The following is a 12,581-nucleotide window of genomic DNA, read 5'->3' as shown; positions in this document are numbered from 1 at the left end:
CAAAAGGCATCATCAATACTTCCACATACTTCAAACCAGTCGACTGTAACAATTACTTACATCAGAAAAGTTGTCACCATAATAAAATGGATTAAAAACATACCGAAGGGACAACTCTTGAGAGTAAAAAAAAAACTGCTCAAGTAATAAAGATTGGCAGGACCAGTCCAAAATTCTACTTGAACGGTTCAAAGAGAGAGGCTATAATATGAGTGAGGTTAATAACACTGTGGAACAAGTAGATAAAATAGAGAGAAATTCTCTATTGAAATATAAAAACAAAGAGCAATTAACCAACCAAGAGATTCTAAATGTCCCCTTTATCACCAAATATAACCAAGATAAATATAAAATTCAGAGAATAATTCGGAGACATTGGAACATACTAAAGGAGGATAACATCATCAGTGAAAAGATAAGTGAGAATCCACAGTTTATCTATAAGAAGACACAGAATCTTAAATCAATCCTGGCACCCAGCGTCATGAAACCGAAGAAACTAAGTTTGGTGACAGGAGTCCGAGGAGATCAACTAAAAGGATTTTATCCATGCTTTAAATGTAAGGCATGTAAACACGGCCTGAAAAAGAACTCCCTCCAGTCCTTTATTACAAAAGAAAAATTCATACTGAGTCAGATGATAAGATGTAAGACAAAGGCGTCATCTATCTACTTGAATGCTTGTGTAGCTTGCAATATGTGGGATAAACTAGCCGGCCACTATGAGACTGAAAAAGAGAACATCTACTCAAAATAGAAGGCAAAAACACGGATGTCCCTCTTTACAAACATTTCACTCAAAAACATAATGGCAACACAAAAATGATGAAATACATGGGTCTACAGATAGTCAAAAAAGATTTGAGAAGGTTAGACTTTGTGAAAAGCTGCTTAAAGCCGAGTATAAATGGATCTTCGAAATGGACACTGTATATCTCAAGGGCTTAAATGCCAAATTTGAAGTGGCACACTTTCTATAACTGTATTAAAAGCTATAAAGTTATAAAAAGTTATAAAGATGCAATAATCTATATCAGAGATTTAATCACTTATGTCTCTAGCTCCTACTGATGAAAAAGCAATAAGACAAAAAGTATCGAAAGTGACAAAAGACCTATCTAACTTTATCAGAGACTCAACCAAATCCATCTAGATCCTTATAAGAAGGCAGATATATTTTGTTAGCATTTATTTACAAATATTTAGTATTTTAATATCTAGTACATCAAATTACCTAGTCTCCCGATATAAGCAAAAAATGATACTCAGAACCATATTCCTCTTTCTTTTCCATCTTCTTGACTTGTATCACTACGCTTTTATAGATATATTCTATATCCATATTATGTTAAGTAGCACAATTATATCACAATGTATATTTTTGTGTTATCTGTTTTATGCCATCTATCAATTTCCATATATTCAGTATTTGATCTAGTACATCAAATAACCCGGTTTTCTCAAAATGGTACTCAGAACCATATTCTCCTTTCTTTTCCATCTTCTTAAACTTGTATTAATACGCTTTTATAGATACATTCTATATCCATATTATGTCAAGTAGCACAATTATATCACAATGTATATTTTTATGCTATCTTTTTTATGCCATTTATTGTGAAACTTTATTTATTCTTAATAAGGTTGCATTTGACTCATATCACCTTATTGAAGGATATATTATATATCCGCTCTCTTATAAATGATTTTATTATAGAACATTTAAAAAAACTGATTGTCCTCTAATGTACATGTATATTTATGTTTTTCATTCACTATGACTGTGCTGTTCCACCTATCATAGCTATATTCAAAATTCTGGCTGTAGTTTAATTATTTCTATATTCTACACATCCCAAAGTCAGCCGCATAATGCCGACACGAGCGGCTTTTTACCTGTATTTTCACACGTGATCTACAGGTCTATCATTTAGCCATAATCATCGGCCTTTGCCCTTACTATTACCCATATTCAATATAGCAGCATAAGTATCAACGACCTAATGATAACATTTGGCGTGGTTCTAAGCCATACCCCCTACACGCCACGGCTGTTAAACTCTTTAAATTCTAGCAGATTAATGAAGCTGGTATTAGTCTTGATAAAGACCTCGTCCAGAGGTTGAAACGCGTTGACGAACCCTCGATACACAGCCGACTTACCAGCCCGAATACTCGCTACAGATAGGTGAGCTTATTTCCTATTTGTTTAGAACAGTTGTTTCGCTTGCCACAATTCTTTTTTCTTTTTTCCTTAACAGGTGTATTTCTTCGCCAAAAATCTTCTGACGATTCATTGTTTGTCCTCACTTGGATCGTTAATGGTTTGCATTCATCTTTTGACCTAATCGCTTTTAACTTTCAACCGCTTTGGATATCCAAGACTTTAAAGACTTTTCTTTAAACGTTTCTTTTAAACGTCTATTTTTCAGCTTGATTACACTGGTCTTTTAAAAAATACCCCATTTGTTACTGGCAATTAAATTGTTGTGTTCTTGGTCAGATTTAATCTGACATTATCTGTAATATATATTTTCTGCAATAGCCAACCCGCTAGAGTTATTTTTATTGTTAATTAATTATATTGGATTGGCCAATCCATTTGTGATAACTAGTTTGTCAATATTGTATCTCTGCGTGCCAATATTTATGGTTAAGATTCTAAATTTTATTCAACACTGAATATTGCTATATTGTAGCATTTAGTCACGTTCACATAAGTAGGACAGCTTTCTTTTTGTTCTCCTATTTGACACATTTTATATTTTTCTATATCGTTTCACGCTACTTTTCAAGTATCACCCTGCATATTTAGGCTATTAGACCAAGTAAGATCTTATAACCAACCATTAACTGTACACATCTATTGTACACACTTATTTCTTTATCACTATCAACGGTCACACACTGATTTAATAATTTTCAGCTCTATCTTTTCCATATATTTGGCTGAAAAATAAGTTCTGCAGTCTAAACTGTGCTTTTTAAATTGTGTTTCTAAATTGTATTTGTCATTCTATTGGAATTCCTAGTTTTTAACCACCATGTATTAGTAAACCATCATATCGAATAGATTTATAAAAAATAAATCCTGAATAACTTCTAATTTCTCACTTTACTGACTGTTACAGATGAGGAACAGGACTTGGGAATTATTATTTCAGATGATTAAAACTTAGTAAACAATGTAGTAATGCAGCGAGTAAGGCTAGCAGAATGCTTGGATGTATTGTTAGAGGTATTTGCAGCAGAAATAGTAAGGTTCTTATGCCACTTTATAGATCATTAGTTAGGCCTCATCTTGAGTATTGTGTGCAGTTCTGGAGGCCATATCTTCAAAAGGGTATTAACAAACTTGAATCTGTGCAAAGGAGGGCTACCAAAATGGTACATGGTCTAAAAAATAAAACTTACCAGGATAGGCTCAATGACCTAAATATGTATAGCTTAGAGGAGAGAAGGGAAAGAGGTGATATGATAGCAACTTTCAAGTACATTAAAGGGTTTAGTAAAACTGAGGCTGTGGGTATTTTACATAAAATGGATAATTCAAGAACAAGGGGTCATGAGCTCAAGCTAAAGGGTAGTAGATTCAGGAGTAACTTGAGGAAGCACTTCTTTACAGAAAGAGTGATTGATTTATGGAATAAACTTCCTCAAGAGGTAGTAGCAACAAACACTGTGGGGGACTTTAAAAATGCATGGGACAAGCATAAGGTTATCCTACGAACTAGATAAGTTTATACTGTTAGGTAAGGTCGGGCAGACTTGCTGGGCCTATGGCTCTTATCTGCCGTCAATATCTATGTTTCTATGTTTCTATATCAACATTATTAACAATGAAATAGATCTACACGTTCTTTGAATTATTTTATTTCATTTTATCACATGCTTAAAGTAGAATCACTCTATAGGGACATACATGAAAAATAAGAACTAAACAATTTTTAAATTACATTTTTTTTTATATTCCTAATTTTTTATTCCTAATTTTTATATCCTAATTGTTTGATTTATATACCTATCAGACCGCTAAGTTTATATACCACAGTACATGTACTAAAGCCTCTCTGTGGCGCTCCTTCTACCTTCCCTCTTTCTGTCTTGATTTGTAACGACCGTATTGGGCGGCCGTCTTTATAAAAGTTGAGCAAGTACATTCTAGCCCCTTGGCGCTGTCCACTACACCCAACTCTCATATATAATGAAATCCCATAAAAATATAAAATTCCCTCTAATGTAATTAACATATGAGTATCATGAGATGTGAATTACATTCATTTTCCTATTGTAGATATCATTAACATATGGATTAGTCTTTGGTTTTGAAAGGATATTCCCATTATGTAAGTTATTTGTTCTAAATTTTTTGCTCAAAATTATATTTATATTCTTTATCTACAATCTTTTTTATCTGTGTTTTTATCTATATCACCCCTCTATCATATAACCTATATAGATTTATATAGTCTTTAGTCGCAAGTATTAGGTGTAATAGCAGATTGCTTATGAATGTTTATAATCAAAAAGTATTACCTGTCTATAAATGATAACCTTTAGTCATCATACTATTGTAATCCTTTGAGTATGCCATGTTAATTATATTAGGTTATACATAATCGGATGTTGTGATCTATATTGAAAGTATCGCAAATAATTGATATAAGTATAAGGATTCCTGTTTGAAAATATATCGATAGCAACAAATTACCATAAAAATATTGAGACAGTTTGTAGTCTAACGATAATCTAATACACTGTTTCGTATCTATGATAAACATCATAGAAATACTAAATCTCCCATGAACCAATAAAGACTCGGCTAACACTCTTTCAACCAATGGAGAATAAGGGACAGGGTTTTAAAAAGCCGACACTAGATACACATGATTATTCTGCTTGAGAAAGGCTGAAGGAATCAGCTGAAACGTGTACCAGTGTTAAAAACTACTTAACTATAACGGAATACCAACAAAATCAAACAGCTTGGAGCTATATGTTCAACCACAAAGTAAATGTTTGGAGCTAGAAAAGGTCCGGAGTGGGTAAGCAAAGCCAAGAACAACGTAGGCTAAAACCACAATCTACAGCAAGGTGCAAATAAGGATCAGGATCGAAATAGCCCAACAATAAACAGCGGTGGGAGCTGAGACAGAAAGATTTTGAAAGGAGAAAAGAAACAGCTTTTACCGGTAATCGCCAGAAAAGGTACTCTCAAAAATAAGACATTTGTACTAAGTGTCAAAGTGTCGGTTAAGAACCTGAAGAAAGTTTTACTGGAATTTACATTCAACTTTTTACTCTGGCCAGAGATGAATTTTATTTATGTATTTAATTTGATAAATTTTATTTGAAAAGTGTTTAAGAAAAGTTTTCTGGATCAATAATTGAATTATCAATTCTAATTTGATACTTTTTTGTTCAGCGGAATATTATTTAGGGAATACATTTTGTAGTACATTTTATGACTATCAGCTAACTCATTTTTATATTATACATGACTATCAGTAAATTGTGTGCTCACTACTGGCTTAATAAATAACTGTTTTAAATCTCATTCAGTTTGCTTATTAAGTAGAACATATATTAATACTTCATACATTTATAATTATTTATAAATACCATCTTGGTCGATCAATTTTATTCCTATATATTAGTTTATTAGTTCACAGTATAATTTAGTTACATTACTAGCAATTTCTGTAAGACTTTAAGACTATATATCCCTAATTTGGGTTATAGAGGCGCACCTTAAATAATTCCTATTAATACGTATCTTTTTATACCAATATCGAGGTTTTTGGGCTTTTGAGGTGTTTAGTTTTTTGATCCCTTTCTTTTGAGTAATATTTCCTTTTATTACAGTCTCTTTAAACCCTTCTAAGATGAGGTCGGTCACCAGTGGGCAGTGTTCTAAAACAACTAGGGTTCTTATAAAGATCATAGAAATAAATAGGGGGATGGTTTGCTCACTTCAAAAAATGTTTCCTATAATATTATAGTATACAGCAGGTGCAACCTGGAAAAAGGGTTTAGATATAAAAACTGAAAAAAACAAAAGTAAATATTCCAAAATAAGGAATATCTAAAAATCCAGGATACCGCACACTGACTGATAAATATCAAGCAAACAGGAGAAAAAATAGTCAGAGCATTAGTCTGCTAAATCACACCTTTAATGAATAATTAATAACATTAAAAATCATGATAGGTCCCACTAGTGTGACATAAAGGTTTTACAGCCGGCTTATACAAAATAATACAGTGGTGCACCACTAAACTGAGTCTTTATAAAGTTGCCCAAAATTGCAGCAATATAGGGAATGTCCATGTGCATCCACAATGGAGTTCAGTTAGTTGAAAACACAGGCATCCTTAAGGAAAGTAGTAGTCCCGGTGTAAGAAAAGAATACCCTCAAAGACACAAATAGCAAGGATGACTCCACTTGCTTCCAAGATCAATAGTCTAGTTGTTTCTCACCACCTGAGTTTATATAGTGATCAACATTGTCCATTCAATTCTATACCAGATGATTCCAAATAAATTTATGGCTTACTTGTCCCTGAAAAAGTCAAAGTTGATAACCAGTCACTTATACTAATGGAGTAACAGTTTTATGTCTTTTAGGTATGAGGAAAGTGCAATAAAACCAATTCTAGTCCCAAAGATAATCAAGCCTTATCCTTAATAAAAAAATTGATGAAATAGTAAAGACTATAAATTCTATTGTTAACCAACTCCTGTCTTGCATGTAGCTCCACGTAGACGGTGTGCCACTACAACAATAACAACATATGCATCAAATTCAGGCCTGAATTGCTCGCCAGAATGTACCACAAGCACCTGTGTGGACAAGTAGCACAAATATCATCTTAACAGTTGTTAACGGCTGTATCACTCTCCATGAGTTTAAAGCAGATACCTTCAGACCAAACTGCCAATGCACATTCCACTGTAGCATTATAAGATTCGATCCACTCTGCCATGCGACTCCAGTAGCAGTGAAAGGGGCAGATGATGATCTCCATTGCTAAAAACCGATAGGGCTTGCTTGAAAGCATTTATCATTGAGCAGTGCAGTTTCCTGAAATGTTCCTCCAACAACATTTGCACCATAGATCCAAAATCTTGCATGTTTAGTGTCAGCATTTAAAGAAGAAGTTTGATGCTAACTGCATTACCCCATGTTGATGGGGGGGGGGGGGTGTTCAACACTGATAGGTAGGAAACTTCCACAGAATCCAGTCTAGAATTCAAGAAGTGTTATAACACCAGGAGATAGTTCTGCAGCAATATCTTCTATGTACAAACCAGGTTGGCGCAATGAACAAAAATAATTGTCAAACATGCCTTTGCCTGAAAGATTTAATGGTGACTAATGTTCGCTAATTTCTTTCAGAGAATTATCTGGTATTTCTCTTAGGTAGTGTCCGCTATAACCAAATTAACCAAGAAGAACATCAAGTTCTATTGGGATGAAGCAGCTCAGAGTGCTGTCCAGAAGTTGAAACATATGTTTACCTCTGCACCTCTTCTTACCCAACCTAAGTATGGCCAACCTTTTATTATAGAGGTAGATGCTTCTGAAAGGGATGTGAGGGTTGTTTTATCAAAGAGGAGTGGGGAGAAGAATCTGCTACATTCAGTAGCTTTCTATTCTAAAAAAACTAATAGCTTCCAAGGTTGATTATGATGTAGGAGATAGAGAGCTTCTAGCAACAAAATGTGCATTGGAAGAGTGGTGACACTTGTTAGAAGGATCACCTCACCTGATCACTGTATACTTAGATCAGAAGAACCTGGAGTATTTGAAATCAGCCAGGAGACAGTGCCCACATCAAGACAGGTGCGCTCTCTTCTTCACAAGATTTTCACTCCAGATAACATAACGTCCTGGATCAAAGAATTCAAAAGCAGATGCCTTATCCCGCATGTTTGACTCACCATCAGTGGAAAACAAAGAGTCAGATACTGTCCTAATGGTTAAATATTTCCTTGCTATCAATCAACCCCCTATTGAAATGATCAAGGTTCACAGTAAAAATGTGCATTACCTCAACAACTTACTCAAACCAATGATCTTTACTTTTGCAATGGTAACATTTTTGTACCATTAGCCACCCATCTAACAGTGTCATGATAATCCCATGTCAGGACATAGGGGAATTTAAAAGACTCTGGATACAGTTAAAATACATTTTTGGTGGCCCCATATGTCCCAGGCCATATGTAAAGGCCTGGGATACCTGTGCCAGATCTAAACAGTCCAATAGACCCCCTACAGGTCCTTTGCTGACTCTTTCAGTTCCTACTAGACCTTGGAGTGATGTGGCAATGGACTTAATTGTGGATTTACCAGCTTCTGAAAGAGACAACCATATTGGTTATAGTAGACAGTTTGTTTAAAATAGCACACATTGTTCCAACTGTCTGTCTATCCAATGCAAGTACCACTGCCACGTTATTCCTAAAAAAAGTATTTCGCCTTCAAGAATTACCTGAGCCCATTGTTTCTAAAAGGTGCACACAATTTAATTCACAATTCTGAGAATCCTGCTGTAAAAGCCTCAGGATTACTTGAGCATTGTCATCTACCTACCATCAACAATATAAAAGACAAAAAGAAAACACCAAACTAATATTAGAGAAGTATTTAAGATGTTACACGTCCTACCTTCAGGAAGATTGGCTTTCCTTTTTACCAATGGAAGAATTTGCCTATAACAACCAGATTAATCAATATAGTAAAATGACACCGTTTTTTTTAGCTTTCTATAGATTCCATCCTTCATCATTACCTGGTCTACCAAGAAAATCTGCATAAATAAAAAGAGAGAAGCGCTCAACCTGGGAATGAACAATAGCATAATAGCTTGTTCTTTGGCTAGTTACCACCCTAGAAGCAGCCTCTTTTTGCTCAATATGTGCCTTTCACAGAGAAGAACTTTCCTGTAGCATATCAGTCTGATCCTGACTTAACAGTGCAGTCCAGCCCCGAAATACCAGGCAATCCCTCTCTGAACGAGAGAAACGGCAAAACTCCAGATGTACGTTTTGGCCTATTGTGGGCCTCGTCAGTGAGGTGCAGCCATATCCCTCTAGGCACACTGAGCAACGGGTCCACGTCTGGATTCCTGCATCACACTTAGGGAGACTTCCCCAAGTGTCATAATTTGCATAAATTGAGCAAAAAGAGGCGGCTTCTAGGGTGGTAACTAGCAATAGAACAAGCTATTATGCTATTGTTCGTTCCCAGGTTGATCGCTTCTCTCTTTTTATTTATGCAAATTATGACACTTAGGGAAGTCTCCCTAAGTGTGATGCGGTAATCCAGACGTGGATCCGTTGCTCAGTGTGCCTAGAGGGATATGGCTGCACCTCACTGACAAGGCCCACAATAGGCCGAAACATACGTCTGGGGTTTTGCTGTTTCTCTCGTTCAGAGAGGGATTGCCTGGTATTTCGGGGCTGGACTGCACTGTTAAGTCAGGATCAGACTGATATGCTACAGGAAAGTTCTTCTCTGTGAAAGGCACATATTGAGCAAAAAGAGGCTGCTTCTAGGGTGGTAACTAGCCATAGAACAAGCTATTATGCTATTGTTCGTTCCTAGGTTGAGCACTTCTCTCTTTTTATTTATGCAAATTATGACACTTAGGGAAGTCTCCGTAAGTGTGATGCGGTAATCCAGACGTGGAACCGTTGCTCAGTGTGCCTAGAGGGATATGGCTGCACCTCACTGACGAGGCCCACAATAAGCCGAAACGTACGTCTGGGGTTTTGCTGTTTCTCTCGTTCAGAGAGGGATTGCCTGGTATTTTGGGGCTGGACTGCACTGTTAAGTCAGGATCAGACTGATATGCTACAGGAAAGTTTTTCTCTGTGAAAGGCACATATTGAGCAAAAAGAGGCTGCTTCTAGGGTGGTAACTAGCCATAGAACAAGCTATTATGCTATTGTTCGTTCCCAGGTTGAGCGCTTCTCTCTTTTTATTTCTACCAAGAAAATCACCTGCTCCTGAACTCAATACTTGTATTTAGCAGCTACAAAATAATTTTCAACTTCTTAGACAGACATTACTTACTTCTCAGAACAAGTATAAACAACAAGCTGATTGGAAGATAATTCCTGTCCCAACATAAATCTTAGGTTATCCTGCCCATCAAAGAAGTTTGGACCCAGATACATAGGTTCTTTCCAAAACTCATGAATCATTAATCTTGTCACAGTACAACTTGCTTTACCAGTTTCTTCAAGACTACATCCTGTCTTTCATGTTCCTTTATTGAAACCTTGGAATCCATCATTTTCATCTGACACTCCACTAACTCCAATTTTTGTGAATGGTTCAGAAGATGATGAGGTGGACTCCATTTTAGATTCTCCCAGAAGATGGGGAAGATTACACTATTTAGTTTCATGGAAAGGCTTTGGACCAGAGGAAATAACTTGGAAGTCTACTATCAATGTACATGCCCTAATTATAGTACAAAGATTCCATGATGAACATCCTGATCATCCAGCTCCTGTACACAGCCAAAGGTTGTGTCCAAGAGGGGGGCTATGTCAAGATCCTCTACCTGGCAGAAACCTGTCCCTTTAAATCCTACATGTTGTTTGCACTTAATGCTCAGACATTAGGGTTGGAGCCTGACTCTTGAAATCCTCCATGCTGTTTCTACTAAGTGTTCAGATATGTACTCAGTACCTGTCTCTTAGCATTTGTATTGTGTTTACCTTTATGAATTTGGATTCCTGAACCTGGCTAACCTTACTGGATTCTTCCTTTGCCACATCCCATTTGTTGTGATGTTTGGATTAAGGACTGATTGCTGTGTTTGACTCTAGCTTGTTCCAGGGTTGGCTCCAAGGGGGGGCATTGGGGGGCAATGCCCACCCAAATAGAATGCTGTGCCCCCTCAAAAAATATTGATATGATCCTACGCTTTAAAAATAATAAATAAAATAATGAATTGTTATGTAATGCAGCATGCTGGGGGCGGAGTTAGCTGCCAAACTGTGAGGTCGCATCACGCATCTTCAAGGAGCTCGGTGTCTTAACCTCTTATTTGGAATTGGAAGTTAGAGACTTTTTGGACTTGTCTTTAACCCTATTAATTTTACCTAACTATCGTGAGTTACTCATTTTCTTAAACAATAGACTATGATAAGAATATGATTGTATCATATAAATATAAGTCTATAATTGGCTACCGGCTTCTATAGACGCCTCAAAAGTGCACTGTGAACTTAGTCATTTATAAACTTATATTTATATGATACAATCATATTCTTATAGGTTCACAGTACATAGATTGTATTAAGTAGCCTGATATCCATTAGTTATTGCAAAACAGGTATAGCTAAATCTAATCAACAAAATTACCAGTACCTAAAAACCTAGTATCCTCACTGCTATTACAAACAAAGGGGTTAATTGCATTGGGGGTTTGGGGTGCATGGCTGTTTAGGGGACATGATTGAGATTTGAGAATGAGTTTAATGGTTTTGGATCATGGTGATTAAAGGGTGCATTGTTTTTAAGGAGCTATTGCACTGGGGGTCTCAAGTTTAATGGCCCTGTTTTAGTGCACTGCATTGGATATAGACTTCATTCTTTTACCTAGTGATTTAGCACATATTCTCCAAATAGTGGGGGATTAGCCAGAAGCTACACTTTCCTGCAGAATATGTAGGTCTGCTCTTATTTTGACTCTCATACATGCTTTGTAAATGCGTGCCCCCTCGTGAAAGAAAAAATGCCCCCCCATTTTATTCATTCTGGAGCTGACCCTGGCTTGTTCACTGGACTCTGGTGTTGCCTTACCACTATTTGTACTTTACCGATGGGCTCTTTATGGTATATGACCTGGGCCTGCTACTGCATTTCCTTAAACCTATATCCCTTGCTGAGAGACTTATTTGGATGAATTCCTGATTTTGACCCTCTGGCCTGTTCCTTCTGAATATTACTCCTGCTTATCAGATTAATCATGAAACAAAACAAGGCAAGTGTTCCCTTGACGTAGATAAATGAGTTATCATTGGATTGACTAATAGATTGGAAATGGTTTGAATCAGAAAACCGCTCTATAACCTATACCATAAATATCAGAAGGTCATTCGGGATAATTGGAATATAAGCTACTATGTACAAGTTAAAGGGACATGAAACCCAAAAATGTTCTTTCATGATTCAGATAGAGAATACAATCTTAAACAACTTTCAAATGTACTTCTTTTGCTTCCTTCTCTTGTTATCCTTTGCTGAAATGTTTATCTAGGAAAGCTCAGGAGCAGCAAAGAACCTAGCTTCTAGCTGTTGATTGGTGGCTGCATATATATATTGATTGTGATTAGCTCACCCATGTGTTCAGTCAGCAACCAGTAGTGCATTACTGCTCCTTCAACAAAGCATACCAAGAGAATGAAGTAAATTTTATAATCAAAGTAAACTGGAGAGTTGTTTAAAATTGTATGTTCTACCTAAATCGTGAAAGAAAAAATGTGGGTTTCATGTCCCTTTAAGTGACTTTCTATAAAATCTCTCCAAAATGCACTGCAATTGAATATCAACTAT

The sequence above is a fragment of the Bombina bombina genome, chromosome 8 (genome assembly GCF_027579735.1).
Source record: "Bombina bombina isolate aBomBom1 chromosome 8, aBomBom1.pri, whole genome shotgun sequence".
Taxonomy (NCBI): Eukaryota; Metazoa; Chordata; class Amphibia; order Anura; family Bombinatoridae; genus Bombina; species Bombina bombina.
This window is presented reverse-complemented; position numbering follows the sequence as displayed.